This window comes from Symphalangus syndactylus, chromosome 1, assembly GCF_028878055.3.
Source record: "Symphalangus syndactylus isolate Jambi chromosome 1, NHGRI_mSymSyn1-v2.1_pri, whole genome shotgun sequence".
In the NCBI taxonomy this organism is placed as follows: domain Eukaryota; kingdom Metazoa; phylum Chordata; class Mammalia; order Primates; family Hylobatidae; genus Symphalangus; species Symphalangus syndactylus.
Genome location: NC_072423.2, coordinates 22,052,899 through 22,060,860, shown reverse-complemented (window position 1 = coordinate 22,060,860; position 7,962 = coordinate 22,052,899). Strand labels below are relative to the sequence as shown.

Genomic DNA, 7,962 nt, shown 5'->3' with positions numbered 1-7,962 from the left:
CTTTGTTCTTTTGACTTAGGATTGACTTGGCGATGCGGGCTCTTTTTTGGTTCCATATGAACTTTAAAGTAGTTTTTTCCAATTCTGTGAAGAAAGTCATTGGTAGCTTGATGGGGACCGCATTGAATCTATAAATTACCTTGGGCAGTATGGCCATTTTCACGATATTGATTCTTCCTACCCATGAGCATGGAATGTTCTTCCATTTGTTTGTATCCTCTTTTATTTCATTGAGCAGTGGTTTGTAGTTCTCCTTGAAGATGTCCTTCACATCCCTTGTCAGTTGGATTCCTAGGTATTTTATTCTCTTTGAAGCAATTGTGAATGGGAGTTCACTCATGATTTGGCTCTGTGTTTGTCTGTTATTAGTGTATAAGAATGCTTGTGATTTTTGTACATTGATTTTGTATCCTGAGACTTTGCTGAAGTTGCTTATCAGCTTGAGGAGATTTTGGGTTGAGACGATAGGGTTTTCCAGACATACAATCATGTCATCTATAAACAGGGACAATTTGACTTCCTCTTTTCCTAATCGAATACCCTTTATTTCCTTCCCCTGCCTGATTGCCCTGGCCAGAACTTCCAACACTATGTTGAGTAGGAGTGGTGAGAGAGGGCATCCCTGTCTTGTGCCGGTTTTCAAAGGAAATGCTTCCAGTTTTTGCCCATTCAGTATGATATTGGCTGTGGGTTTGTCATAGATAGCTCTTATTATTTTGAGATACATCCCATCAATACCTAATTTATTGATAGTTTTTAGCATGAATGTTGTTGAATTTTGTCAAAGGCCTTTTCTGCATCTAAGGAGATAATCATGTGGTTTTTGTCTTTGGTTCTGTTTATATGCTGGATTATGTTTATTGATTTGCATATTTTGAACCAGCCTTGGACCCCAGGGATGAAGCCCACTTGATCATGGTGGATAAGCTTTATGATGTGCTGCTGGATTTGGTTTGCCAGTATTTTACTGAGGATTTTTGCATCGATGTTCACCAAGGAAATTGGTCTCAAATTCTCTTTTTTGGTTGGCTTTTTGCCAGGCTTTGGTATCAGGATGATGCTGGCCTCATAAAATGATTTAGGGAGGATTCCCTCTTTTTCTATTGATTGGAATAGTTTGAGAAGGAATGGTACCAGCTCCTCTTTGTACCTCTGGTAGAATTCGGCTGTGAATCCTTGTGGTCCTGGAGTTTTTTTGGTTGGTAAGCTATTGATTATTGCCTCAATTTCAGAGCCTGTTATTGGTCTATTCAGAGATTCAACTTCTTCCTGGTTTAGTCTTGGAAGGATGTATGTGTCGAGGAATTTATCCATTTCTTCTATATTTTCTAGTTTATTTGTGTAGAGGTGTTTGTAGTATTCTCTGATGGTAGTTTGTATTTCTGTGGGATCAGTGGTGATATACCCTTTATCATTTTTTATTGCATCTATTTGATTCTTCTCTCTTTTCTTCTTTATTAGTATTCCTATCAGTCTATTGATTTTGTTGATCTTTTCAAAAAACCAGCTCCTGGATTCATTACTTTTTTGAAGGGTTTTTTGTGTCTCTATTTCCTTTAGTTCTGCTCTGATCTTGGTTATTTCTTGACTTCTGCTAGCTTTTGAATGTATTTGCTCTTGATTTTCTAGTTCTTTTAATTGTGATGTTAGGGTGTCAATTTTAGATCTTTCTAGCTTTCTCTTGTGGGCCTTTAGTGCTATAAATTTCCCTCTGTACACTGCTTTGAATGTATCCCAGAGATTCTAGTGTGTTTTCTCTTTGTTCTCATTCGTTTCAAAGAACATCTTTATTTCTGCCTTCATTTCTTTTTGTACCCAGTTGTCCTTCAGGAGCAGGTTGTTCAGTTTCCATGTAGTTGAGTGGTTTTGAGTGAATTTCTTAATCCTGAGTTCTAGTTTGATTGCACTGTGGTCTGAGAGACAGTTTGTTATAATTTCTGTTCTTTTTCATTTGCTGAGGAATGCTTTACTTCCAGCTATGTGGTCAGTTTTGGAGTAGGTGTGGTGTGGTGCTGAAAAGAATGTATATTCTGTTGATTTGGGGTTGAGAGTTCTGTATATGCCTATTAGGTCCACTTGGTGCAGAGCTGAGTTCAATTCCTGGGATTCCTTGTTAACTTTCTGTCTCATTGATCTGTCTAATGTTGACAGTGGGGTGTTAAAGTCTCCAATTATTATTGTGTTGGAGTCTAAGTCTCTTTGTAGGTTACTAAGGACTTGCTTTATGAATCTGGGTGCTCCTGTATTGGGTGCATATATATTTAGGATAGTTAGGTCTTCTTGTTGAATTGATCCTTTTACCATAATGTAATGGCCTTCTTTGTCTCTTTTGATCTTTGTGGGTTTAAAGTCTGTTTTATCAGAGACTAGGATTGCAACCCCTGCCTTTTTTTGTTTTCCATTTGCTTGGTAGATCTCCCTCCATCCCTTTATTTTGAGCCTATGTGTGTCCCTGCACCTGAGATGGGTTTCCTGAATACAGCACACTGACGGGTCTTGTCTCTTTATCCAATTTGCCAGTCTGTGTCTTTTAATTGGAGCATTTAGCCCATTTACATTTAAAGTTAATATTGTTATGTGTGAATTTGATCCTGTCATTAGGATGTTAGCTGGTTATTTTGCTCGTTAGTTGATGCAGTTTCTTCCTAGCCTTGATGGTCTTTACAATTTGGCATGTTTTTGCAGTGGCTGGTACTGGTTGTTCCTTTGCATATTTAGTGCTTCCTTCAGGAGCTCTTTTAGGGCAGGCCTGGTGGTGACAAAATCTCTCAGCATTTGCTTGTCTGTAAAGTATTTAATTTCTCTTTCACTTATGAAGCTTAGTTTGGCTGGATATGAAATTCTGGGTTGAAAATTCTTTAAGAATGTTGAATATTGGTCCCAACTCTCTTCTGGCTTGTAGAGTTTCTGCTGAGAGATCAGCTGTTAGTCTGATGGGCTTCCCTTTGTGGGCAACCCGACCTTTCTCTCTGGCTGCCCTTAACATTTTTTCCTTCATTTCAACTTTGTTGAATCTGACAATTAAGTGTCTTGGAGTTGCTCTTCTTGAGGAGTATATTTGTGGCATTCTCTGTATTTCCTGAATTTGAATGTTGGCCTGCCTTGCTAGATGGAGAAAGTTCTCCTGGTTAATATCCTGCACAGTGTTTTCCAACTGGTTCCATTCTCCCCATCACTTTCAGGTATATCAGACATAGATTTGGCCTTTTCACATAGTCCCATATTTCTTGGAGGCTTTGTTCATTTCCTTTTATTCTTTTCTCTCTAAACTTCTCTTCTCACTTCATTTCATTCATTTCGTCTTCCATCACTGATACCCTTTCTTCCAGTTGATCGCATCAGCTACTGAGTCTTCTGCTTTTGTCACTTAGCTCTCATGTCTTGGTTTTCAGCTCCATCAGGTCCTTTAAGGACTTCTCTGCATTGGTTATTCTAGTTATCCATTCGTCTAATTTTTTTTCAAAGCTTTTAACTTCTTTGCCATTGGTTCGAATTTCCTCCTGTAGCTCGGAGTAGTTTGATCGTCTGAAGCCTTCTTCTCTCAACTCGTCAAAGTCATTCTCCATCCAGCTTTGTTGTGTTGGTGGTGAGGAGCTGCGTTCCTTTGAAGGAGTAGAGGTGCTCCGATTTTTAGAGTTTCCATTTTTTCTGCTCTGTTTTTTTCCCATCTTTGTGGTTTTATCTACCTTTGGTCTTTGATGATGGTGACGTACAGATCGGTTTTTGGTGTGGATGACCTTTCTGCTTCTTAGTTTTCCTTCTAACAGACAGGACTGTCAGCTGCAGGTCTGTTGGAGTTTGCTAGAGGTCCACTGCAGACCCTGTTTGCCTGGGTATCAGCAGCGGTGGCTGCAGAGCAGCAGATTTTGGTGATCCCCAAATGCTGCTGCCTGATCATTCCTCTGGAAGTTTTGTCTCAGAGGAGTACCGGGCCGTGTAAGGTGTCAATCCGCCCCTACTGGGGGGTGCCTCCCAATTAGGCTACTTGGGGGTCAGGGACCTACTTGAGGAGGCAATCTGCCCGTTCTCAGATCTCAAGCTATGTGCTGGGAGAACCACTACTCTCTTCAAAGCTGTCAGAGAGGGACATTTAAGTCTGCAGAGGTTACTGCTGTCTTTTTGTTTGTCTGTGCCCTACCCCCAGTGGTGGAGCCTACAGAGGCAGGCAGGCCTCCTTGAGCTGTGGTGGGCCCCACCCAGTTCGAACTTCCCAGCCGCTTTGTTTACCTAATCAAACAACTAACTTGGCAATGTCGGGCACCCCTCCCCCAGCCTGGCTGCCACCTTGCAGTTTGATCTCTGACTGCTTTGCTAGCAGTGAGTGAGACTCCGTGGACATATGACCCTCCAAGCCAGGTGTGGGATATAATCTCCTGGTGTGCCGTTTTTTAAGCCCATTGGAAAAACACAGTATTAGCGTGGGAGTTACCTGATTTTCCAGGTGCCGTCTGTCACCCCTTTCTTTGACTAGGAAAGAGAATTCCCTGACCCCTTGCACTTCCTGGGTGAGGTGATGCCTCACCCTGCTTCGGCTCGTGCACGGTGCGCTGCACCCAGTGTCCTGCACCTACTGTCTGGCATTCCCCAGTAATATGAACCCAGTACCTCAGTTGGAAATGCAGAAATCACCTGTCTTCTGCATTGCTCACGCTGGGAGCTGTAGACCGGAGCTGTTCCTATTTGGCCATCTTGGCTCCTATCTGAAATAGTTTTATTTTTACTGTTTTGAGTAGCATCCAGACTGTTTTCCTTGGTGGCTGTACTAATTTACATTCCCACGAACAGTATATGAGCACTCCCCTTTCTCTACACCCTTGCCAGCATCTGTTAATTTCCGTCTTTTAGGTAAAAGCCATTTTAACTGGGGTGAAAGGATATCTCATTGTAGTTTTGATTTACATTTTCCTGGTGATTAGCAATGCTGAGGTTTATTTTTTCATTAAAAAGACCATTTATATGCCTTTTGAGAAATGTCTATTCAGATATTGTGTCCATTTTTATGTATAACTTTCATTTTAATTTCAAGGGCACAAGTGCAGGGTGTGCAGTTTTGTTACATAGGTAAACGTGTGTCATGGGGGTTTGTTGTACAGATTATTTCATCACTCAGGTATTTTGTTCATCTTTAAATTCAATTATTTGTGGGTGCTTTTTTTTGCTATTGAGTCATTTGAGTTCTTTATATATTCTGATTATTAAACCCTTTTGGGATGGATAGTTTGAAAATGTTTTTCCCCATTCCATTGGTTGTCACTTCACTTTATTAATAATTTTCTTAGCTGTGTGGAAGCTTTTGAGCTTGATTTAATCCCATGTGTCTGATTTTGCTTTGGTTGCCCATGTTTTTGAGTCTAACCCAAATAATCTTTGCCAGACTGATGACCTGAAGTGTTTTCTTAATATTTTATTTTAGTAGTTTCATTGTTTCACATCACACATTAGAGTCTTTAATTCATTATAATTTGATTTTTGTATATGGTTATCCAATATTCTCAGCACCTTTTATTTAAAAAACTGTCCTTTCCCCAGTGTATATTCTAGGCACTATTTTCAAAAATGAATTGGTTGTAAATGTGTGAGTTTCTATTTAGGTTCTCTATTCTGCTCCATGAATCCATGTGTCTGTTCTTATGCCAGTAATATGCTATTTGGGTTACTATAGCTTTTCAGCATATTTTGAAGTCAAGTAGTGTGATGCCACCAGCTTTCTTCTTTTTGCTCAAGATTGCTTTGGGTATTTGGGGTATTTTTTGGTTGTGTATGAAGTCTAGGATTTTTTGTTCTATTTCTGTGAAGAATGTCATTGGTATTTTGATAGAGATTGCATTGAATCTGTAGATAACTTTGGGTAGTTTAAACATTTCAACAATATTAATTCTTCCAATCATGAGCTGGGATATATTTCCATTTGTTTATGTTCTCTTCAATTTCTTTCTTCACTGTTTTACAGTTTTCCTTGTAAAGATTTTTTACTTCTTTGGTTAATTTACTCATAGGCATCATTTCTGTAGCTATTGTATTGTGATTGCTTTCCTAATTTCTTTTCTAGATTGTTCACTGTTGTCGTATATAAGTGCTACTGAAATTTTATATGCTCATTTTGCATCCTGTAACTTTGCTGAAGTTCTCTACAAGTTATAATAGTACTTTAGTGGTGTTTTTAGATTTTTCTAAATATAATATGTCATATGTGAACAAAGATAACAACATATTTTCCAATTTGGATGCCCTTTATTTATTTCTGTTGCCTAAATGCTCTGGCTAGAACTTCTAGTACTGTACTGAATAAAAGTGATAAAAATGAAGATGATTTTCTCTTTTTGGATCTTAGAAGAAAGGCTTTAATTTTTCACCATTCAGCATAATGTTGGCAGTGTGCTTGTCATAAATGGTGTTTATTGTTTGCGGTATGTTTTTTCCTCATTTTCTTGAGAATTTTTATCACAAAGGAATGTTGAATTTTGTCAAATTTTTTTCAGCACCTATTGAGATGATTATATGGTTTTTGTCCTTCGTTCTGTTAATGTGATAGACCACATTTATTGATTTGCCTATGTTGAAATATCCTTGCATCCCTGGGATGAATCCCACTTGATCATGATAAATGATCTTTTTATCATGTTTTTGTATTCAGTTTGCTACTATATTGATGAAGGTATACATCTATGTTCATCAGGGATATTAGCCTGTAGTTTTCTCTTTTTGTTGTGTCCTTGTGTGTTTTTGGCATCAGTGTAATTCTGGCCTCGTAGAATGAGTTTGGAATAATTTCTTCCTTTTCAAATTTTGGAACAGTTTAGGTAGAATTGTGTTAGTTATTCTTTCAATGCTTGACAGAATTTAGCAGTGAAGCCATCTGGTTTTGCTTTTAATGGGTATTACTGCTTTGATCTCATTACTTATTATTAGTCTGTTTGGGTTTTCTCTTTCTTCGTAGTTCAATCTTGGTAGGTTCTTTGTGTCCAGTAATTTATCCCATGCTAGGTTTTTCCATTATGGGGTGTATATTTGTTCATAATACTTTCTAATGATTTTTTTTTGCATTTCTGTGGTATCAGTTGTCATATCTTTTTTTTGTTTTTTATTAAATTTATTTAGGTCTTCTCTTTTTTTCTTGGTTATTGTAGGTAAATTTACCAATATTGTTTATCTTTTCAGAAAAAAAAATCTTTTGTTTCATTGATCTTTTGTATTTTCTTATTCTTCACTTTATTTCCTATTGGAAATTTATTATTTCTTTCCTTTTATTTTTTGATTTTGATTTTTATTTTTTACTAATTCTGGGGTGGACTTGTTCTTGCTTTGCTGGTTCTGTCAGGTGCATCACGAGATTTTTTATTCGAAATCTTTTTACTTTTTTGATGTAGTTGTTTATAGCTATAAACCTTCCTCTTACTACTGATTTTACCATATGCCATATATTTTTGTATGTTGTATTTTCATTTTCATTTGTTTTAAAGTATTTTTATTTTCAAAATTATTTATCCATTTATTTTTATATTGGAGGGTTTCTCACTAGAAAGTTCACTAGACAGATTCTAAAAGAGCTGTAACACTTATTAATATATTTTAACATTTCCATCTTGATTTCTTCATTGACCCATTAATTGTTCAGGAACTTGTTTAATTTCCATGTGTCTATATGGTTTCAAGTTCTTCTTGTTTTTAATATCTAGTTTTATACCATTGCAGTCATAAAAGATACTTGATATGATTTTGACCTTTTTGAATTTCTTGAAACTTATTTTGTGACCTAACCTATGGTCTATCCTGGAAAATGTTCCATGTATTTGTGGGAAAAAAATGTGTATTCTGTAGCAGTTGGAAAAATTGTCTGTAAATGTCAATTAGGTCCATTTGGTATAGATTGTAGTTCATTTCCAATGCTTCTTTGTTGACTTTTGTCTGAATGATCTGTCCGTTATGGGAAGTGGGTGGTGACACTTTCTACTATTATTGTAT

The 7,962-nt window shown here is 37.3% G+C and overlaps 1 pseudogene; it reads right to left on the bottom strand.

Moving 5' to 3' along the window:
• Positions 1-7,505: 7,505 nt before the first annotated feature.
• On the bottom strand, positions 7,506-7,558 carry LOC134732272 (uncharacterized; annotated as a pseudogene).
• Positions 7,559-7,962: the final 404 nt, after the last annotated feature.